At 37.3% G+C, this 19,827-nt stretch overlaps 3 non-coding genes across 3 annotated transcripts; all 3 read left to right on the top strand.

The window, feature by feature from the left end:
- Positions 1 to 10,550: 10,550 nt before the first annotated feature.
- On the top strand, positions 10,551 to 10,644 carry LOC131002077 (small nucleolar RNA snoR27). Its single transcript, XR_009094157.1, has one exon. It is a non-coding gene; the product is annotated as a small nucleolar RNA snoR27 (small nucleolar RNA).
- A 54-nt stretch (positions 10,645 to 10,698) lies between these two features.
- On the top strand, positions 10,699 to 10,793 carry LOC131002075 (small nucleolar RNA snoR26). Its single transcript, XR_009094155.1, has one exon. It is a non-coding gene; the product is annotated as a small nucleolar RNA snoR26 (small nucleolar RNA).
- Positions 10,794 to 10,965: 172 nt separating this feature from the next.
- LOC131002078 (small nucleolar RNA snoR27) lies at positions 10,966 to 11,051 on the top strand. Its single transcript, XR_009094158.1, has one exon. It is a non-coding gene; the product is annotated as a small nucleolar RNA snoR27 (small nucleolar RNA).
- Positions 11,052 to 19,827: the final 8,776 nt, after the last annotated feature.

The raw sequence follows: 19,827 nt of genomic DNA on the forward strand, positions 1-19,827 counted from the left end.
TAAGCCTTTTGAATTAAGTCGGATTCATCCGAACTTACTAGTTATTTGAATCTTTGTGGCTAAACATAAGTTATATTATAAATGTCCCCTTCACTGTCAATGATTAAGTTCGATCCTTCATTATATTTTACGCCTTTCTATCCCCGCTTCTAATCTCCCTCCCTTAGTCATGGTTTCCTGGCTTAATTATCCTTAATTAAGTCCGGTCGTGACAGAATGGTATCAGAGCAGTTCGTTTGCTCTGAACCCAAGAGTTATCTATTAGCCTTAGTTTGGTTATTAATATAAAAGTGTCGGTCGACAAGAGCTCAGCACTTCATCACATCGTCATGCTCAACAAGAAAGAAAATGGTAATGATTTTCAAACGTTGAAAAGTTCACGTTTCATGCGAATGTACCGATGTTTACACTCAAGTTTTATGCTTTTTGATTGATTAGATATCTCAATGAACTTAGATGCATTAAGAATGCATGATCACTGTTACGAGAAGAACAGTAGAAACTAGAAACTCTGTTATATCTCACTATAGCTATAGTGAGGAGCCCGGAAAAAGGAAAAGAAGAGTGTCACACACTTCAAGAGACGCGAGAATTTAATGAGAAGAGATGCAATGAGATGAAAAGAAGAGTGTCACACATGAGTCGGTGACATGGGCATAGTTCCTTGTTCGGGATGTTCACACGTGACAGAATACCGAACCAACTATTGCATTATCCGATAAGAACTTACTTGAGACATTGCTCATAGCGACGAGTGTGACTTATGTAATTAGCTTGCAGTTGTGTAATGAGCTAAGCCTCATTTCAAACCCCTCAATTATCACCCGTTATTGCATGATGAGAACCTTCATGATTAATGTTTGAACCTCAGAGTTAGACCCACATAGAAGTCATAACACTTTGTGTATGATGTTATAATACTACGATTAAAGTTATCAGCTTATAGTTTTAGATATTCAAAACTATTCTACTTACAGTACCTATCGTATTAGACGAGGACATGACTGGGAATCCCTATTGATTACGATCACCTACTACTGATTGGAAATACGAGATGCGATATGGGTACTAGCAGTTACCAACCATTATGATTGATCATAAAAGTCTACGCAAGTGTGTAAGACGAGAAAAGTTCTCAAAGATGGTTCAGAGTTTAATAATAGCTAGAAGCGCCGACAGTGGATCGATGCTGAAACAAATGAATTAAGATTCTAATGAGACCCTAAGGATATACTCAAGATAAGTATACATACCTTAACCTATCAAGGACATCGCCTCAGTTAGAACGTTTTGGATTAGGCATTTAGTTTAGTAGCCGGCCGGAATGAGAGCATTGACTAAGGTCATTCCATGACTTAGCATTACGTATGGTGACACATACCCTGTAAAGATGCTCAGAGGAGCAAAAACTATTTCCTTATTGAATGCGTGATGATCCAGAAGGTCTTTTGCAATGATACGGAAGAGTGCTTCAATTTATATGGTTGCATTTCAAGCGCTATGTGAAGGAACACTAAGTACTAGAATTACTACATTAAGATCATGTAGAGGAAGATTGTTGAGTAAGGTTGACCCTATCTTATTACGCATATAGAAGATGTTTAGGGACTGCATTAAATTAGGAGGCAGACTCCAAGTTTGAGAAGCTCTAGAATATTCTCAATGATAGATTTTAGATGTTAAGAAGAAAGCGGAGGTTTTAGAATAGAGGTCCTTTTTGTAGCCAGTAATCAAGACTTACCAAGTTTGAAAAAGTATTTCCGTGTGACTGAGAAGTAATCGTGTTGGACCTGGCCAGTCCACATGACCATAATCTCAGTAGTCGTCATATATGGGTTTCTAAACCTGTGTATTTGAACTTTTTCTGAAAAGCCAAACGGGTACAGACTATTAGGTCACTTCATTTCGACCTTTCAGTCAATTCATTTCTACCCTATGGTCTTTTCTTTTCAAATGTCTGACAAATTTTTTTTTTTGAACCACTTGCCATTGTGTTTTCAATCATTGTGGTCTATTAGCTGTTAGTAGACTTTCTGTGACCTAAAGACAAGCAAGTATTCACTAGATTAAATCAGTCAAACACGAATGCCTCGATCCAAGGGTCAAGCACGTGATACATTTAGACCACCTCGTATGTTTTTAGTAGGACATTACTTGTGTATTTTGGAAATGATGATTGTTCCGATATTTTTTTGTATACCTCTATGTTGGCTTGGTTATTTTGACTAATATTAGCACGGAAACATTGCTCCATAGGGCATTCCGTGACTCAGTTATTTTGTGATGGCTTTGCTAGACAACCAGTCCATCATATGCAGTACCTGGATAGATCAGTATACCTAGATTCAGAAGTTGACGAAAAAGTCCTCATTAAGGCAATTTCCCATGTCCACTTAGCGACCTTATGGTCTTTTGCGGCGAGTCACGTCCGCCATGTTTTACTTATATGCTTGCATGAGAAAGAGTGCGAGCAAGATTTGAGAATCAAGAAATGGTTTACAGAAGTGATGATATACAACTGTATGTTTTGATGATTTTATGTCAACTCATTAGTATGCCACCAAAACGAGGGCATCCAAGAAGAGGGAGAAGAATTCCCTAAGATAATGAAAGTACTAGGGCAAAACATAGCCCTATCACCCATACAACTAGAACGTAGAATAGATGAACTATTTCACGACAAAACCCACCTGCCTTCAGTAGGACAGGAGATCCAGCAAAAGCTGAGACTTGGGTAAGAGCTATTGAGTGCATTTTCAATTTCATTTGCGTTGTACAGACCAGGAAGGAAAGCACAGAGAAAAACGATGACAGTTGAACAATTAGAAATTTTACGCGGGATCATTCTAAAACAGAAATATATGATAAGTATATACCCCATGGCTATCGCAAGAAGAAGGAAAGTGGATTTTACAATCTAAAGTAGGGAATAATGACCATTACTCAGTACGATAGAATGTTCTGTGATATGTCGAGATATGCGCCAGAGCAAGTAGACACGGATGAAAAAAAAATGGCTGAAAACTTTGTGCCGCTCTGAGGCACGAGATTAGGATGGCTTTGGCAAGCCATGGTGGGTAGTCTTACACTGCGCTTATAAGAGCATTAAACATTAAGGCAACAATGTCGAGAGAAAGATCAGTAACGACGCCTATGCCAGCACCTCCACAGGCACAAACTCAGAAATTTTGAGAAAGAAGAAAAGAGGACAACAGTAACAATTGTCAAGCGAAGAAGACACCATGGCAGGGGCAATCATCCCAGCAACTGGGCTAAGAAAGCCAAAAGGGTACTTCTAGACAGATAGGAGATAACCAACAAAGGATCCTGCCCTGCCCAGAGTGTAACAAGAACCATGGAAGATGCTGTAATAATGGAAGAGTGGAAGTGAAGGCTGTTACACAGTAGCCAGAAGGGCATTTTGCAAACCGTTGTCTGAATAAGGAACAAGGGACGGGTCTATGCTGAACTTGCTTGCCCAGGCTCCGTATATGCAAGCAATCCATGCTTTGCCCCAACCAAATAGTAGTAACCACGCTAGCAGCATCAGAGACAGCAACAACAACATGTACGACCCCGTCACGTTAGAAAGCCAAGGAAAGCTAGAAAGAAAGAAGCTAATAAGTCCCCGTGGGATTAGCATGGGTAGGAGAAAGTCTGTCATCTCCGCCCAGCAAGCGACAAAAAAAAGGGGTGAGAATTTAGCAAAGTAACACTTAAGAACGAGTATCCTATATTGATCATTTGTCGAGGATAGATGACATTTTTTTTTAGCTCAGAGGATCGAGTGCATTCTCAAAGATAGATTTGAGACTTGGATACCACCTGCTAAATTCTTGACCAGAAGATGTACCTAAGATGGCCTTCACAACCAGATTGGCCATTATGAGTTCGTAGTAGTGCCATTCGGATTGATCAATGCACCAATTTGTCTTAGTTTTCATAGATGATGACTCAACCTACTCGAAGAACGAGAAAGACCATGAGGAACACCTGAAGATAGTCTTAGAAACGTTGAGAACAAAACATCTTTATGCCAAGTTCCGCAAGTGCGAATTTTGGCTCAACAAAGTCACGTTTCCGGGACATACTATTTCATTAGAAATGATCAAAGTGCATCCTAAGGAAGTACAAGCTGTACATGAGTGGAGATCGCCTACTAGCCCCAATGAGATCAAAAGTTTCTTGGAATTAGCAGGTTGCTATCAGAGATTCATAGGAGGATTTTCCGAAATAGCAAGACCAATGACCCAATTACTCAAGAAGGGAATTAAATTTCATCGGACAGAAGTATGTGAGAAAAGATTTCAAGAAGCTCAAGGAGAAGTTAACCATAGTTGTTCCAACAACCGACAAAGAATATGTGATTTATACAGACGTGTCCAAGGAGAGTACTTAGTTGCATGTTAACGCAAGAAGAAAGAGTGACAACATATGCATCACGATAGCATTGACCACATGAATTGAACTATCCTACTCATGATCTACAATTAGCTGCAGTGGAGACACTACCTATATGGATTTAGGTGCGAGATATTCACAGACCATAAAAAGTCTGAATTACTTTTGGCAAATGGGTCTTAACATGAGACGAAGAGGATGGCTAAAACTAGTAAAGAACTATGAATGTGGTATTAACTACAACCCAGGCAATAACATGGTAGCTGATGCCTTAAGTCGTAAGGCTCAATCTAAATTGGAATTATCCTCACTCTGGAGGGAAACTCATGAAAAATCTTGTAGAATGAGTTTAAAAGTGGTTCAACTACTAGAATCAGTGGAAGGCATTATTGCCACAATGATAGTAACACCCAATTTGAGAGGAAAGATGTTAGGGAATGATGAGACCTTAGAGAAAATACATTTAGCAATAAGATCAGGCAAGCCTGAATGCTACCATGAGACATTGGATAATGCATTAATGTTTGAAGAGAGATTGTGTATCCAACACGATGAGAAACTCAAAGATGAGATAATAAGCGAGGCTCATGGCAAGCCATATACTGGCCACCAGGGAAGCTCAAATGTACCAGGACAATGAAGGAAAATTCTGGTGGGAAGGTATGAAGAAATATATATAGCTTCACTTGTTGAGATATACCTAGCATGCCAACTAGTGAATGCTTTGCACTAAAGATCATATGGAAAGTTACAACCACCGAAGATTTTTAGATTGGAAGTCGGAACATATTGCAACAGATGTCGTGACTAGTTTACGAGGACGAAATGAGGGAACGTTGTCTTTTGGGTAATAGTGGAGTGACCCGCGAAATGCACTCGTTTATAATAATACAGATCACATACGGATCAGACAAGCTAGCATAATTGTATGTCTGAGAGATTGTGCGCTTATACGATGTGCCCGTGTTAAATCACTTCCGATCGAAACTCGAAGTTCACATCTAGATTTTGGATGAGCTTGTAGAAGGAGTTAGGCACAAGGTTAAATTTCAGTACCGCCTCCCACCCACAATCAGATGGATAGTTCGACAGACCAATTCAAACTCTCTTAGACATATCTTTGAGTAGCAGTACTAGATTGAGGTGGGAGTGGGGGAATCATTGTTGCCATTGATTGACATCATATACAACAATAGTTATCAGGAAACCATCGATATGCGCCTTATGAGGCATTATATGAAAGAAAATGCAAATTACCACTTTACTGGAAGAGGTAGGTGGAATGGGAATTTTATGACCAAGCACAATCAGTGAAACGATTGAGATACTTCGATAGATCAGAGTAAGAATAAAAGAGACACAAGATAGGCAGAAATCTTATGTTAATATGCACCGAATTGAGTCACATTTTGAAGTAGGAGATAAGGTTTTCCTAAAGGTATTTTTCTCTAAGGGAATAGCTGAGTTTGACGACAAAGAAAATCTTAGACCCCAATTCATGGAGCCACATGAGATTTTGGAAAATAGGCCCAATAGCCTATAGATAGACGCTACCGCCAAGTTATGTGAATGTCCAAAGTTTTTCACATTCCTCGACTTAAGAAGTATGTTTTCGATCCGAAGAGCGTGACTCACCATAACAAAATGATTCTTAGCTCAGACTCGAGCTATGAAGGAAGACCAAAAGCCATGTTTGCTCGAGAAAATGCAATAGCTCAGGAATAAGTCTAGCAATTAGTGACAGTCCCATAGAGACACCATGGACAAGAAGAAATTATGTGGGAGCTTGAAACCAAGATGAGCAAAAATGCCAGAACTTTTTAGCACAGATATGCAAATTTCGGGACGAAATTTTTGTTAAGAGGGGTAGTATGTAACAACCCGCTATTTTATCAGTTTTTAATTCCAGTTTTTGCGTATTTAGTTATCTAACTGCCAGTAAATGAAGCACCTTATGTTTTCAGCTATGATTCTGAATTACGTATTTTGGAGACAGAGTCACTACACTAGCAGTATGCATTTCTATTTACCTTCGCGTGTTTAAGACCGTGACAAGAATCTTTGAGTCGATGAATAATTATTATTCAAAGTTATAACCAACTTAGCAAAGTTGTGTTATTTATCAAGATGGAGTTTTTTTTGTTACTGAAGTCGTGAATTATTTCTGGCTTTGAAGCTAATTAAATCTACGGATTTAATTTAAGAATTAGAATGACGAACGAATTAAATCTACGGATTTAATTTAGCACTTATCGATTTTAGCAGAAACGCGAAACCAGTATTTCTAATACAGAGAAACCAACACTGAAGGATTTTACTTAGATCTTTCTCTTAGATCACTTCACCACTCACGCCACCCAATCCCGCCACCTGCCAACGCCATGATTGAGGAAAAGAAGGAAAAATGGGGAAAAGAAAAGGTGGATAAGGTGCTGCAGCAACAGCTCTCCTCCCATTGGCTGGGCAGCCGAAGGGCCTCCCAAGCAAAGCTGCAGCAACAGCTCTCCTCCCATTGGCTGGGCAGCCGAAAGGCCTCCCACGCAAGCTGCAGCAACAGCTCTTCCCATTGGCTGGGCAGCTGAAAGGTCACCTGCTGCACCCCATCCCACGCCACGCGATACTACAACCAATGCCCTCCTTTTAGCACTCAAGTGCACATTAGCCGAGCTCCAACTATAAATTCACTCTTCAATCCTTGAGCCACCCCTTTCTCCTTTCAACACTTAGAGTTTCAGCAGCAACAGCAGGAAGCCTCACCTTTCTCGACGCCTTGCACGAAGGGGAGTAGAGCAAGATTTGTAACACCCCAATTTTCATAAACTTTTCAAATTAAAAACTTTGAAGAACTAATATAGTGAAAATAAAATTTCTTGATTTATAAAGAAAATTTAAACTAATTTCAAAGTCAACTTGCCAAAACTAAAGTAGTAACATGAAAATAAAATAAAACTTAATAAGTTCAACTAAAATGTCCAATGTAAAAGAAATCTTTATTCCTAGTCATTCTCCACTTCCATGGCCACTTCGACTCTGAAACTGCAAAACTGAAACGATAAGGGGTGAGCATATTGAAAATATACTCAGTGAGGAACATAACAAATATCCACATACGTCACATATATAATCAAATCACATTATCATACTTGCAAACATACGCCAAGAGACCGGAGCCCCTTGACAAACATAATCATAGTTTGAGTCGATGGCTTAAGTCCCATGACCAAACACATACATAGATCAATGGCTTAGGTCCCATGATCGCACATAACATAGATCAATGGCTTAGGTCCCATGATCGCACATAACATAGATCAATGGCTTAGGTCCCATGATCGCACATAACATAGATCAATGGCTTAGGTCCCATGATCACACATAACAACATAGACATAAGATGCACGTAAACAAGTAATCAAACGCGATAATAAAAACATATATAACCATATGAATAAGCGTAAAATCCCTCACCTAATTCTTGAAATTGATAACTCCCTTTGATGATTTCTACCAACGCATCCCTATATGAACTCTTGAAATTTCTAAAGTTTTCGTCAAACTCGCAGCTGAACAGACCAGTCAGCTTCAAGCCTTTGTTTGAAGCCTCAAACGTCCTCAAATCGTATTTCGCCCAGAAATACAACTTCTTTGTCTTCGAGAGAGCTTTCCGTGGCCGCCTGTTTCGCCTGAATCGGAGTTCCGTGGAGGAAGTTGTGGCCGTTCTCCCGAAACTGCCAGAACTTGATTTCCTGCGAAAAACTGACTCCAGCTCCTCACGTTTCCTGCGCCCCACAGCTCTCCAAAACCCGACTAAAATTTACTGTTGGCTTCGAGTTTCTATCTCTAGGGTTTGTAAATTGATTTCATATTTATACTAGTCTTTAAAGAGTTCTAGTTCTAATAGGAAACAAAAATAATACTAATAATAATAATAATAATAATAATAATAATAATAATAATAATAGTCTAGATAAAATTAATGGTGCATATCTATATGTATCATGTAATTATTTAAAAATAATAAGCTATACACAAAAAAAATACTAATAATTAAACTTATATAATAAATCTAAATATTTGGGGTGTTACAAGATTCGTGCTGCCGACTTGAACAAGGTAACAACTCTGCTTATTTTCCACCCCTCGCCATGTTTCTTTCCACCTGTTTTTGGCCTAAGAACAACAGCCATTCATTTTCAGTTTGCACCTCGACGCTCGAAAAAGCGAGAGAGAAACCATCATTCTTTACCCGACCAAAGCACGCGAGATATCAAGGTAACCTTCGACCTCTGTTGCTACTCCAATCGGCATGAATCACACTCGCATAAATCATGTTTTATGGGTTGTAAACGAATGAACAAAAAAGCATGTGAAGTCACGTTTTTGTGGAACCTACAACTTGAACCTTGATGAACGATGAGAACTTTAGCTTTAAACGTAGACGAACGTGAATAATCACAGCATGCTCACATAGGTAGAGATTAAGGTCTGTATACGAGTGAGAATCAAGGCGAGATAAGGACGGAGAATTCTGGTTTTGGAAACTGGAGTCCCCGTCGCTCTTCCCAGAGGAATGGCCAGAGGAATCACCTCGCCAGAGGAATGGCCAGAGGAATCACCTCGCCAGAGGAATGGCCAGAGGAATCACATTGCCAGAGAAATCACTTTCACCAGAGGAATTGTTCCTCGCCAGAGGAATCACATCGCCACAGAGCTAACTCAGCCAGTGCTGACTTAGAGGCCAGAGCTGACCTCCAGAGCAGAAAGCGAAGAATCAGAGCAGACCGAGAGAGAGGGAGAGAGAGAGAGAGAAGAGAACATAGGGTGTTTAAATCTTTATTATTTTCTTTCCCTTGCTTACACAAAGGGAGATTACTATGTTTTACTGACAGTTTAGAACACCCTAATGAGAACGAATCAATGTAGTTAATTACTTGACTTCATGGGACGAAACCTAGTTGGGTTAACTGGTTAATAAAAAGGAATATGAGCCATGCATAATTACATTACGCATCCTCATTTATTTTAGAATTTTCCTCGGACTAAGACCTTACGTTATTTCTTTTCCGAATCAAGGCTGAACGCAAGAGTTTAAGGCTTAGTCGTGAGTCTCCACTACCAGGTGGGCATTACTTTCATATATATCAAATGAGTTTAAATGTTACGTTCAAGCAAGTTATTTCATCTTTGAATTGAAGTTATTTCAAGTATTGTCTTGCCATAAAATGTTTCAGTTTTAGTATGATATCTATCTGCTTTGGCTTTGCCAATGATGCAATCGAATTCGGGTCTTGAGCAGTTGATAGCTATCCTGCCAGGACTAGTGTACACCAGTGACCGTGAGTCATCTAGCGGGTTGGCCGGTCAAGTGTTCGTGAGAGGTGGCCACCTCTCCGGCACACAGCTCCAGATATGATAGATTACAAGAGAACTTAGTCTGATCAGACGAACTTTAAGAATCACAAATGAATTTAGTAAGCTTGGGCCTATTTAGCTAAAACTCCCTTGCTGTACTGTTTATGATGGCATGACAATTTACAGTTTCACGAAGCATGTTTATATGTTTACTTAGGCATACGTGTCCACTGAGTATTTTTGTAATCAGCCCTGCATGTATTTCTAAATGTGCAGGTTGAGCATTGGTTGATGAAGATGAAGTGAGGAGCAGAGCTTTTGTCATAAGTTGATTGAATAAACTCTTGGATACATGTCTTCATACATGTAATCAGATTATTATTTCCGCTGCGTATTCTTAAGAAAGAAGCCTTTTGAATTAAGTCGGATTCATCCGAACTTACTAGTTATTTGAATCTTTGTGGCTAAACATAAGTTATATTATAAATGTCCCCTTCACTGTCAATGATTAAGTTCGATCCTTCATTATATTTTATCCCTTTCTATCACCGCTTCTAATCTCCCTCCCTTAGTCATGGTTTCCCGGCTTAATTATCCTTAATTAAGTCCGGTCGTGACACATCACGCCCTTATAATCTAAAATTCACATAGCTCTTGTTGAACCCTACTCCAGCTTTGTTGCATTTCAGTCTCGAAATTCATCATGTTTCATACAGTTCTTCTGGTTCGCTCTTTCGTTTTCTGAATGCTAGCTGTTTTCTTTCTTCAATTTCAAACTTTTAGTTACTGTTTTTGAGTAGGATCGATGATGCAGGAAGAAAAAAACTGCATTATCTATCTGATTTTTTCAATTTGGAATTGAAGATACATTTCTACCTCCTGAGATCTTTAGTAATTTTTATAAATAAAAGTTTTGATGTTTTCAGATTTGGTGAGGGTAGAAGATGGGCATCCGAGATGAGAAAACATTAATTGTCATCCTTGCACTTTGATTCAGAAATGAAGAAAATTAATTGGGGAAATTTTACTCTGAGATGCTCATAACCTTGCTTTTATTTTTTGTTTATTTTATTTTTTTGCTTTGTTGATTAAAAAATCACTGCGAATTATTTCGAAGAATTGAAGTATTTTTGTCATCATCTTCAGAAGTTTTCCTTGATTTTTCTAGATTTTATTGATATTAATATATTCCTCATGTTTCAATTCTTCTTTTCTGGATCATTGATGTTGTCTAATACTGCGTTATCTATCTGTAGTAAATTATTTTTTGAAGATAACTACTTATTCTGAGATCCAATATTCCAGTCTTTTTTATCCTTGATATTATCTCCATTCACATTGACACGACGACTTCTTCATTCATAGTCAATCTTTTTATCGTTAGTTTTTACTAACGATTGCTTAGAAAGTTCAAATCGTTTCACTATTTTTGTTTTTAATTTATCATTATTAACATCTTACAACTTTTGTCAAACTAAGTAATAAGTGGGACTGTCGCAGCCCGAAAACCGACACTAGTGATAGTGGGGTACGAGTATCGATACGACTATTTTTAAAAGAATAAAAGATAAGAAGAATAGGTCGAACATCAAGCGGAAGCTCGCATGAAAAAGTGCTAAGGAAAACTCCATAAATCAACTCCAGGGGTATAAACGTCAACATCGTCATAACTTCGTAATTATCAGGAATTTCAAGAACAAAAACAAAGCGGGTATAGTTCATTTTTCATAAGGAATCATAATATTCAGAGTATTGCAGCAAAAGGCGAATCGATTATATGTATGAAGACATATAACCGCGAGTAAATTGCTTGATTTCAAAATAAAAACAAAGTATCTCAATCATCAAGTCTCTAATAACAAAAAGGAAGTGCGATAAAGCAAATACATCAGCTAAACAAATCCCCACCAGCACCAGACCATTCTCGCTCCTTGCTTAGCCTGCACGTTTAGAAATACATGCAGGGCGTGAGTACATAATACTCAGTGGACATACGCCGAAAAACAATAAAAGCTGCTCTTAGAGCTATAGATTGAACTTGCCACAGTTTTAAGCAAATCACAGGGATTTTAGTATAAATAAACCTGTGAAAGCTGAATCTCAAACATAAGCGTCATAATTAATCAAATGAACGATTGCGCAATCAAATTACTCCACATGTAAGTACCACATCTACAATTTATCACCCAAGGTACCGAGAAGTAGGCCTCCCTCTCGAGTACCGTGACCGGCCGACCCGATAGACGGCTCACAGTCACCTCTGTGCACAAATCCCGCTTGTGGCAGGACCGAATTCGTCTCATCAGTAGAGGGTAGCATACAAGTTCATCATCATTCAAAAATTGGCAAGTCAATAGTTCAACATTATTTAACTCAATCATGCATCATTAATAACTTTCATTAAATTGGGATTGAACAGTTAAAACATATTATTCACTTCAATATCGTATAAGAGGCCTACGTCACGCAGGGGATCTCTATATACGTAATATAAAAATAATGCCCACCTGAAGTCCTTCGCTAATCCTGGAAAGGAAAACAGGCAACTTACTTCTTCGTCTCGCTCGGCCTTCATATATCATCATCGTCGTCATCGAAGGTTCATGTGATAAAACAAACCTTAGTCAGAAACTCATTAACTAAATCCAATCTCATCTTAACTATAACTTCTCACTCAACGTCTATTTACCCATTATAACTCAATCCCTAGGTATACTCGGCTTCTAAGGATTCACACGTCCTATTATCGATTTAACTCTCAACTCGGCTCAAACTCATAGCAATCAAGCATATAAACAAGTATAAACACTTAAGCATATGAAAAACACACATAGACAAGTCAAAAACAAACTTCACTCTGCACTGACTCAACCTTAAAACCTCACCAGACTCTGTACAGAACTCCCCTGGAGTCGTAACTTATACCAAAAGAAACCTCTTTGAGTCTAGTTTCATTTAAAAAAAAGTAGGATCAACAACTCCAAGTATTTTAGGAGATATGACTGTTTTACTACAGTCTACCATATTCGGCAGTTTTTAGCAACCGAAATTGTTTATTTTTGAAAAATAGTAAAAGTTGTCAAAACGGTCTGAAATTTGGTGGGTACTTAGCTAAGACACTCAGGTCTCCACCATAAAAATTTGGGTTCCAGAATGCTAAGGAAAGCTACTGGAAACGATGACTCTATCGGATACTCACCGAACAATTCGGCAGAACGTAGCAGTTTTAGTTTTTCATTTTATAAAAATATCAAATGAAGTCCAAATGATTTGAAATTTTACCGGTATGCTCAAGACTCTCAAATATACTTACCATAAAATTTTCAGGGTGTTTGGGTATCAAGAACCCCTCGAAAACAGTGAGTCAGCGCGTCGTGAAAAACGACTCCGAAACATACACACAAACAAACATGCTCAACTCAACATTTAAACCATGCAAACTCATCAAAACTCATTTTAAGCACTTAAAGCACTTAAAAACATTCAAATACATCAAAATACTCGTAATACTCAATCTTGACTCTTTTCTTTCATCATCAACTCAAATCTCATAGAAAATACTTCAACGAACATATCTAACAAATTCCCTTTTCAATTTCATACTCAAAGTTACTCAATTACTCAAATATGATCTTTTACATCATATAACTCATTATTCACATATTTACTCCCTTTTTATCATGTAAACTATATTTTATTGAAAATTCATGTATCAACATAAAACTCTCAACAAAACAAGGATAAAGTTCACATAAATGATCATAGAGCAATTTGACCTCATTTTATCAAACATCAAACTCACATCATACAAGAACTCAAAAACACATACAAACTAAACTAAGCCAAAATTTTATTTAGCCTACAATAGACTTAATAAAAAATACAAAGACACTACTATCATGCTTAAAAACATATATCTCAAGCAAAATCACTTAAATAACACATAGACCAAAAAGTCCTAATTTTTACTAAACTAAACTCTTTCAAAATTTATAAACACATATGAATCTTTAATCCACTCATAGATCTTTCATTTTTAACCAATTAATCTCACATCAAAACCATCAATTCACAAATAAGGGCATATATACACATATCCCTAATTTTAGTAGTCTAACTCACATCAAAAACTCCAATTGACATCTTATACTCAAATTACTCCATCAATAATCATCATATACATCTCATAGACTCATTTACCTCATCAATTCATCATTTAACTCATTGACTCAAAAGTTCCCCTTTTTGGGTAAACTAACTTCCATCAAAGTTTCACATCTCATGACACATATTTCACAACATATATTAAACATCAATACACATCACATAACTCTCATTTTTCACCCCAAATCAAGAAAAGAAAAAGAAAAATTTTGAAAGGGGTGAAGACCCACTTTTTTCGAAAATTTGGAAAAGAAAAGGAGGGGTGATTTTCTTGCTCCTCTTTCAAGAATACACTCACACAACATCTTTCAAACAAGATTTTAGGGAAAACATGGTTACTTACCCAAGTTCTTACCAAAGTCTACACTTTCTCACTCTAAATTTTGAGGCTCTTCTTCAAGGAATCTCTTGATCAAAAGTGGATAGAATATGTTTAGGGAGGATATTAGGGTGATTTGAAGTGTTTGGTAATATTTTAGGAAGCTTCGAAGGTTTCCATCAATGGAGGAAAATGATGGAATTGATAAATGGAGAAGATGAGTGTATGTGTGTTGGGAGAAAATGTGTGTGAGGGAGAGAGGTGGTGTTGGCCGAAAATTGTAGTGAGGGAGAGAGAGGTTTGGCTTTGCAAGATTGTATTTGATCTTGCAATCTTTAAAGGAGATTTCCAAATCTTGGAGAATATTTGCTAATTAATGGATGATCTCTCTCTCTCTAATCTCTCTCTAATCTCTACACTCTCCATAACATACTCTCAATCTCTACTCTCTCATCTCCATACTTAGTCATTTAAGGCATATAACATATGGTAGTGAAATTAAAATAAAGTGTGAGAAGGGTGATTAAATAAAAATCACAATAACTATGGAAAAGTCACTCATTAAAAAAATACCATAGTATAATTATTCATGTGACCAAAATAATAACTATAGCACTATTATTAGTGCACTCACTCAATTATAATATTCCTCTTCGTAGGAAAAAAAATAATTTAAAAAATATTATGCCCGGAAAAATTTTCATAAACCGGCATCATTCGATTTCTCGATAAAAATAACCCATACTTGCTTTGGAAACTTAATCAAAATTCCAAATGCTAAGGTCTCGAATAAAAATCATAATAACTCGGTCACAGTGACACACATCACGAAAATCACATAATCGATCAGTCACGTAATTTCACATAATGTCACATTAAAGCAGTCGGCAAACCAAACAAACTAGACATCTCTCGGACCGACTCTTTTCATTAAGGGTTCTCACTCTTTCTTCCTGGACTCTAGGTTAGACTCATTATACCTATTCTCTTTAATAGGTCAGTCAAACTCTGATAACTCAGTATCTGGTAAATTTATTACGGTAATCGGAAATAAAATAAAATCTCAACTCAATTCAATCAGCATCTCTATCTCAGCTCATTTCTCGAATCTCATCATTCTAACTCTATCCTCGGTTTAGTCACTCGTATCTCTATTTAAAGACAATCTGTCTTATCTAATCATAAAAAAATAGTCTCGCATCTCGACATCTCAGTACTCTCAATAGTGCTAAGACACTATATCACAACATAAGGAAAAGTACGGGGTGTTACAGGGACGGATAGAGTAGTATACAAAAATATGCTACTATAAAATATAATCTCTTTTTATTATTTTGGAATGTACATAAAAGCTAATCTATTCTTATATGATCGTTGGCTGTTCAAAATCAAAGTAAGAACTTAAATACAATTGAGTAATCAACCTCAAATTCTGAATTTAAATGGATGACATCATTTAAATAAGTCAAATTTCATTATGAATATTGGGCCCGCATTACAATACTGTAAGTGATAATATATCTGAAAAATTGTAAGGTAGATTACTCTGTTTTTCATCGCAAATAATCAACCAAGAAATCAAGAATTTCTAAACTAATTTGCATCATATCTCAAATGCGGTTTACTCGAGCATTATTACTTCACCCTACTCAAATAAAGATTCCATCTTCCCAATCATATGTTTCACGTTTGTGATAGCATGAAGAACCCTCCAATCATAACCATATCTAAGTGATAAAAGTAAACTTGGAATTCAAATCACAATGGCAGATAACTAACGGGCATTATATCAAACACCTTCACAACAATTATAGAAAAGAAAAATTTAAAGAATTATTGGGTGATTTTCGTAATCGCATTCATATTCATCATCGGAGAATTGCTCGACAGTGTAGCCACAGAGCAGCCGCCGTAATACACAGAGTGACAGCTCAAGCTTGGCAAATTATTGGGTGCGATTAACCACTTAGTATGCGTACCATTTGAAAGTTCACATTTCTTCACAACAATGTTTATTTTTATTCATAGGAGCTTTTACTTTTAGTTATTTTCACTCTTTATTACCTTTATTCTTAATTATATAGTCAAGTAATCATTTTCGTAATAAAAAGTAATTATTATTTTCACTCATTATTACCTTTATTTTTAACTATTTGGTCAAGTAATCATTATCGTAATAAAAAGTATAATTATTATTACAATGAAATATAATATTTCTAAACTATTACATTTATTCACGATAAGTGTCACTTTTATTCATAAGAACTTGTACTATTACATAAATATACATTTGTGCGAACAAATGTATATTTTATGCTTATTAAAAGTAACTGTCCGCATACTATGCAGTCAACCGTATGCAAGACCAACTCCTCAAGCTTTGGTGCGTGGACCAAACATGATTTTCGACAGCTTTGGCAAAGCTAGTATCAGCGATAGGAAGAACTCAGGGGTTGGTTCGGCTAATATAAAATAAAAAAAATACGACTCAACTTTCTTGGGACGGACCGGAGTATACCTTATTCCCTTCTTTTTTCTTTAGATAAAAATAGAGAAAATCAACATCGAATATGCACGTGAAAACCCAAACCAACAATTTGTGTATTACATAACAATATAAAAAAAAGGGGTAATTGCCTGTAAATTCATAACGTTTACATGAAATTGGTTTTTGCACCTATTTTTATTTTTCTTCTTTTAAATACCTAACCTTTAGTTTTTGTTTGAAATTTGTCCGGTCACCAGTTTTTTCTTACACCGGCGCCGGAAATGCCACTATGGCAGCCGGAAATTGACACTTGAATTTTTTTTTCACATGTGGAATTAAAAAAAAATATATACAAAAATCCTCTTTCTTCTTCCCTCTTTCCCTACCCCCAAACCCTAATTCCCCTCCGCCCCCACCCCGCCGCCACCACCACCACCTCCTATCGCCACCACCGGCGCCTGCAACTAAGCTTGCACGGGGGCCCAGATTCATGCCCCATTTTGGCCCCATTTTCAGATCTTGGTGGAGGCGAATGATCTGGGGACGGGGAGGGGGAGGGGAAGGTCGTTGCGGTCTGGGGAGTTGGAGACCGGCGAGATCTGGGGACGGGGAGGCCGACGAGATCTGGGGAGACCGGAAGTCCGCCACAAAGTGGAGGCTGGTCTGCTGCTCCGCCGCTTGGTCACGCATCTTGCTCGTGCACTACCAGATGTGCGCCGAGACCGCCTCGAACCTGCTGTATTTGTGGCGGCCGCGGTCGGATGAATTATCGAGATCGAGATCGGCTTTGGAGCGGAGCTTCTCGATCTGGACCTTGGTGAGGCGGAGGACGGTGGCGGCGATCGACTTCCTCCGCTAGCGGCGCCGGCGTTGGTGGTGGTAGTGGTGGGTTGCGGCGCCGACGGTGGTGGATGTGGCAGGGGGTGGCGCCGGGTGGGGGGAGGGAGAGTTAGGGTTTGGGGTGGGGGGAAGGGGGAAAGGACGATTGGGGGGGTGTGATTTTTCTTTTCTTTTATTTTTTATTTTTTATTTTTTTTCCGCATGTATTTTTTATTTCAATTTTTTTCAGATTTTTTTGCCACGTGTCACAAATGAGCCAAGTGGAGAATTCTGGCTACCACAGTGTGAATTCCGGCTGCCACAATGACATTTTCGACGCCGGCGTAAGAAAAAACCGGTGACCGGATAAATTTCAGATAAAAATTAAAGGTTAGGTATTTAAAAGATGAAAAATAAAAATAGGTGCAAAAATCAATTCCGTGTAAATGTTATGGATTTACAGGCAATCACCCCTAAAAAAATACTTCCAAACTAGTTCAACCAATCCCATACGTTACATTATGTGTTAAATACGCAGTGATCATATCAAAATCAAGCATTCAAAGTCACTTGTGTATTTGTTGGCGCCTTAATGACGAGAACCGGACATTTTGCGTAATGAATTACGTAGTTACCAACACTCCCAATCAATGCCCAGCACATATAACATTTATAATTGATGAAACATATTCTACCTAATCATTCAAACGCATAAATCTTACTCCAATTTCATATAAACAAACTCTAATATTACCATACCTCTTGATCTTTTCGAGCCCACAACTGCCTATAACAATAAGATCGACCTGCATTTGCTCTGCTACGTCGCATATCATTTCCTTTGGATCTCTCCTTCGATTATAGATGTTTTTATTTGTGTTAATGGGCAAAAATGCCCCATCCCTTATATTTTTTTTGAAAAATGTCATCTCTTATTATACAAAGCAATCTATACCCTAATTGTGTAAACCACCGAAAATGCCATTTGAATGTGATGGTTGTGCATTGTTTTCCACAAAAGGTCTTACACATCTATGACAAAGTCTTACACATGTACGACAAAAGTTGTTAAAGTGTAAGAAAAACATCAATGTCATCAATTTAAAGATTGAAATCGGTCAAATAAGTGTTGGAAAAAGTGAAAGACTGAAACAAAATATAATATTTATTTATTTTTGAATTAAAATCCAAGGTTTTAGAAGTAAATCGTAGGCTAATTAATTAATGGAATATAATTACTAAAACTTAACACAATCGATATTGGCACTCAAAACACACTATGGATAAAAAAAACATGTGTCCGACCGGAAAAAACAAGTGTCCGGCCGGTGAAACATTGTGTCCGGCCGACCGGTCGGACATATTTTTTTTTTTAATTTTTTATTTTTTTTAAATTGATGATAAACGACAAATATGATGTGAAATATCTTTGTCAGTAAAGTATTCACGTCAAACGCTCTAATTTCATTGAAATTCACGTGAAATGAATGAATCTTTGTTTATATATGAGATCTCGACGGACACACTCCATTGCAAAATGAAAAAACACTCAAACTCTCTATATAATATTTTCCAAATGGTGAAGCTAGTATTTGTGAATTATCTCATCCCAAATTTAATGGTATGTCATTGTACGTTTGAAATGTAATTTAAGTTGGTTATTGTTTATTTTCAATGTTTGGTTTGATCCTATATGGTTATGTGAAATATTAAGCATATTATAGCATACTTTATGATTTAAAGCTACGTTTGAAGGAATATATGTGAATTAGAGCACATTCTATCATGTTTTAAAGTATTAATTAGTAATTATTACTTACATTTTAGTTATATACATATATTGCTACATAATTCATGTTAACATGCTCGAAAATCATGTGTCCGCCCGTACAAGTGTCCCTGAAAATTTGTCCGGCCGTGTGTCATTATAGATTATGTAATACACGACCGGACACATTTCCTCGAAAACTTCCCCGAACAGACAGATGTTTTTCGAGCGTATTAACATGTTATATGTTGTATTTTTACATTTCATTCCTGTTAGGTCCAGAGGGTCTCGAATAGGTGTATGGGGGGGATACACCTATGGGCTATTTTTTAAATCCTCAATCAGAGGGATCTCAGTTAGAGATCAAAACGAAACTTTGCGTGCAAACACAGACTCTTGTTTTACTGAAAACAGTTTTGACCAAACAGGATTGACAACTGATACTGAAAGCTCTTCAGTAAAGAGTTATCAGTTAAGTTGTTGGAACTTAACTGATGCACATAAGGGCTTCAGTCG

Source organism: Salvia miltiorrhiza, chromosome 8, assembly GCF_028751815.1.
Source record: "Salvia miltiorrhiza cultivar Shanhuang (shh) chromosome 8, IMPLAD_Smil_shh, whole genome shotgun sequence".
Classification (NCBI taxonomy): Eukaryota; Viridiplantae; Streptophyta; class Magnoliopsida; order Lamiales; family Lamiaceae; genus Salvia; species Salvia miltiorrhiza.